The sequence below is a fragment of the Uloborus diversus genome, unplaced genomic scaffold (assembly GCF_026930045.1).
Source record: "Uloborus diversus isolate 005 unplaced genomic scaffold, Udiv.v.3.1 scaffold_635, whole genome shotgun sequence".
Lineage (NCBI taxonomy): Eukaryota > Metazoa > Arthropoda > Arachnida > Araneae > Uloboridae > Uloborus > Uloborus diversus.
The window spans coordinates 83,554-88,429 of NW_026558830.1; positions in this window are offsets into that span (position 1 = coordinate 83,554).

Sequence of the window (4,876 nt, forward strand, 5' to 3'; positions counted from 1 at the left end):
GCTGGCCTTGCCTCTTGCACTTTTGTGGCTTAGTCTAGCACAGCAGCAGACCTGGAACAAAACAATAAATAAAATTAATTTGAATTTTGACATCCTGAATTCAAATTATGTCTTTCACAATCACGAGTGTATGTGTATCAGGGTTGGCAAGTTTCTGCCAAGGCGGTTAAAACCACTGGTAGAAACCGGTTAAAACCGGCATGGCAAAAACCAGTTTCTACCAAATTTGTGGCAGAAACTGGCAAAAACTCACAAAATGATAAAAAATTAAAATCTCGCCAAGAGGGGGGCATATCAGAGGAGAGCCAAAATAATTAATTTGTTAACTAAAGTACAATATATCAATTGCTACTTTGCAACAAATGTTACATTGTTTGGTCCCTGCAGTTGCCAATGTGAAAAGGTGGTTTCAAAAATCCTAACAGGTTTCTTGATTTAATGTGCACAAATGAGGAACTTAAGACTATTCTTGAAACAGAAGAGCTAGCAGGCAATGCATTAAAGAACAAGCAATATTCGTGAAACTTTTATCTGTTGTATATTTTTTCAAACTGGTCCACCATCTAGTAACTGGGAAAGTGGTAAAAATTTAACTAGAAAAATAAGTTTTGAGAAAAGAGGCCAATTTGTTATGCAAAGCTGTGACATTAGGTACATACAAAATCTAGGTTAATATTGGCAAGTAAAATTCTCACACTTTCTTCTTGAAGCATGTGATAATTTCAATCACAAGCAATTTACATGAAGCATATAAAGCGAGCAAATTACAATCAGTAATTTCCTGTTTTTAGTTCCGTATGTCACTCCTCTTTCCTAAGAACCCATCTGATTTTTGTCCTTTGCTAGATTAATGCAAATATTACGAGCATCTGCAATTGAAAAGGTCCCTTTTTGAACTAAATCAAGAGTACCAGCATAGGATTTTATTTTTTACAATGATGAAATGAAGTTTGATATCTCAGTTTATTTAAAACGAATATCATTTAGTAATTACTTTAAAAGTTAAGTAAAGTTAAAAGTTATTAAAGACACTTTTAAGTTTTTGCCAGTTTCTGCCAGTTTTTACCGGTTATAACCAGTTTCTGCCGGCAGAAAGCCAACCCTGGTGTGTATGTATGCGTGTGTATTAGGGTGGCCCTTAGCTATAGGGTATTTTTCGAAAGTTAAAATTTTATTGCTCCCAACCTCTTATCTTGTTCCAATGAATAATAAAGCAGGCTGTGTAAAATTTCTCTTCATTTGGACAATTTCTAGGGGTGCCGCAAACGACTTGAAGTTCAGCAAATCCTAGAAATCTCGTGCTTTTTTAACAATATTTAATTTTTCTTTACTAACACAACAGCTTTTAGAGGATAAATACATTTTATTATTACAAACAATTTCTACAGAACCAAAACACAGCGGGAACAAGCGAATGTTCAACATTATTTTTTCCTAAGTGAGGATTTAGTAGCAGTAGGGTATCTTTTGCGATCTTCAGCAACAATTTGTAAAACAAATTGTTTTTCATTTTCATCTTTTGTAAGAATATTGTTGTATTCCTGAATTAGTTTGACCCCTCTTTCTGCAGCATCATTCACAACAATTATTTTATCAAGTTTTTCCTTTCCACTTGTGTAACCAGGGTCATCTTTCCAAGTTGAAGGGTCTTTGTTGAGAAAATCAGAACTTACAGAAAATCGGGTGAGGAAATGTTTTGTAACAGGTGTCACAAAAGATGAAAATTCGTTGTTAATAAACTTAGAAAAATTATTTTGATGTGGAATGTATCTCTTTTGTTGGTTTTCTGCTTCTTGCGATTCTTCATCTTTATCTGCTTCCAACATAATTTGTGCCATGTTTCTCTTAACCGAGGTTGGAACATTATCATCAAATAAGGATAGAGCCATAGCTTCAGGAGCTAAGTACCAGAGATGTTTTGAAAATTTTTTGAGAGCAACAATACTGATTTCTGTATCAATATCCTGGTAATCGATCAGTTGACGCATAAATAGGAAATCGTGATATGGAGCTTTAACTGCTTCCGGGGAGAGAAATCAAGATCGAACGTAGACTCGAGCAAGAAAAATACATATTCTTCTTAAAGAGTACTTCTCCCTTTCAGATAAGGGAAACTGATCCTGAAATAAGTAAATCTTGAGTGCATAAATGGACTTTGACATCCACCTAGCATGACTTACAGCTCCTGGCTTACGAAATGATATTCCACACTTTGGAATCCCCACCAAGAAATATCATACTTAATTCCAACAGTTCTCGGTAATCATCGCGCTGTTGTTTCCGAGCTGAAAGGTGTTGATCAAGAAATTCGAGCATGGTTGCACGAATATCATGAGGTACTTCATTGCTACCAGTGGTATAATTTTTTTTGTCGAGTTTTGTCCAAGTTTCTTTAAATCTTTTGAAAAGTGGCATGTCTGGACCAGAAGTTGCACTCATTAGAGAGTCAAAACATCCCTTTAAAACTAACTCAAAAATGCGATGACGACAAGGAAGGTACAGCAGATCACGATCAAACAATTTTTCTAGATTAATACAGGCACCATTTATTCGGCCTGTGTTGCTGGCTGTTGTATCACAGCAAAGTGCTTGAATTTTATCGTTTAATCCCCACTTTTCAACTGCTTCATAAATAGCCATAGCTTGTTCTTCTCCTGATGAGGATGGGATTTCAGGAACTCCCAACATTTGCTCCTTGCCTTGGAAAGTTACTATTATTGCCAGACTGTCAGTTTTTTCGACTCCTGCAAGTGTTGGGAGCAATTTTCCATCCCAGTGTAAGACAAGCTCTTGGCAATCATTTAAATTAAATTTTTTCTGAATTTCCGCATGTCTTTCTTCTCTAAATTTCTTTCGGAGGCGTTGAAGAGAAGTTCGATTAATGATCAGGTCTTTAGTATCAAGTCCAAATGCTTCTGCAGCAGCTACCTGTATGTAAATTCCATTTCTATCTGTGATTTTACATCTATCAAAAACTTCAGATAGACGAGGAGTAAAAAAATGCAATGTACCTCTAGTTTCTGCGTAAGTCGTACTGTCCGTACTCTCAAGTGTGTCTATATCAGTTTCTGGTAATTGTTTATCAATGACAGAAGAAGGGCTGCTACTGTCGTCAAAACCGTCACTGCTTGGGTTGCTTGAAACTATATCATAAGATGTGTCGACTAATTGTCGTTCCATTTCTTCATAAGTTCGTTTCTTTCGGGCAACTTCTGTTCTGTTTTTCTTTGATTTCCTTTCTTCTTTTTGTGTTAATTTTAGGTCAACACCAACCATGGAGCCCGGTCTTCCTTTTTGGCGCTGAAGAATTAGAAATTTCCTATCTTCTTCAATTTTGATGTCTTCTAAAGCATTTGCATGAGCAATATCGAAGAGATCGTCCATAATTTCTTCAAAAGAATCTCTTCTCATTTTTGCTTTCCCTGAAGTTCTCGAAAAACTTTTCTGCAAATGTTTCCATTCATCATGGAGTTTGACTAACTTGTCAACGCAGTGATCCGTTCTTTTAGTGGGAATTCTTGCCTTTTGCCAAAAAACAGATACTTCTTGAATCACTAATGTTGCACTTTCTTTTTTTGTCATATTTACAACTTTTATATTGTAAAAAAAGACGCTCAAGACTTGTCTATTCGATGGTAGCGTTGCTCCAACAATTTGATTAGAAATGTTGCCAACAAGATCAATGTAGAAATCTTTCCTCAACTTGTTTAATGAGCTACCGGAAGACGTTGATGCCATTTTGCAAGTCGGAGTTGATAATGACACGAAAGTCAGGCGCAAGTTACCAGCAGCACTCTTGGGGGCTAAGGCCCCTAGGGGCTCTATTGTGGGCAGCTGCTCCCACGCTCACCCAAGGTCGTCTCTCACCCCCGCTTGACTTTTGACCTCTGACCAAATGTGGGGTCTTCTTCGGAAGGGGATGGTGGGAAACGGTTAAGGGGGATGGGAGATATACTGGACAGAGAGAGGACTGATGTTCGCCTAAAAGATGTTTCAATTGGAACTCTTATTTTGTACAATTCATCAAATTTTCTTCTAAATAGATGTAGATCATATGTATTGTGACTCTATTTAAAACTTGGGATTAAAAAGCAGCAGTCTTTATCATATCAAAGCAGCAAACTACCGTAAAAATGAAACATGTTCTCGGCTCGACAATTGATTTGTTTCATGTATTGGAATAATAAACGATGGAATGGTAATGATGGTAATGAACAAAGACAAGGTTATACTTAGTTAGAAAATAATCAAACGAAGCACATAATAAAAATAGAGTTAATTTAAGTTTATCCAATCATTTGGGGAAAAAAATAGGATTTGATTAATAATACAAACATTATATTTACTATCATGGTCCTAATCCTGATATATATGATAATACTCAAATTATATTTTTAATTAGTTTAAAAATTACTCATAAAATTAAGTGTGACTACAAAAATAACTCAATTAAAAAGTTGACAGGGAAATTTTCATAAGATTGATGTAGAAACAATTGCAGTAGCAAGAACGCGTCATGAGTAGTGAATGGTGTCTTGGTCAAAAAGCTTTGATACCACAAAAGACGTCAGAGGAAAAAGGGGGAAAGACATAGAAAGTCTCTGAAAAACCAGTTAGAGCAAAATAACACCTGTAAGAAGATATAGGTACGTCAAAAATGTAAATATGCGAGATGCTTTTTTTTTTTAACTTGAAAAGATTTGAAAAATTCCTTTTTTGGAGAAAATTTGATAATTTCATGCTTGTTGCGGCACCCCTTAAACTTTTCCGATTGAGCTAATATTTTGAACACATCATTTTTTTGTCCATTGGAACAAAATAGGGGGTTGGGAGCTAACTTTTTCGAAAGTTGAAAAATAAGGGCCACCCTAGTGTG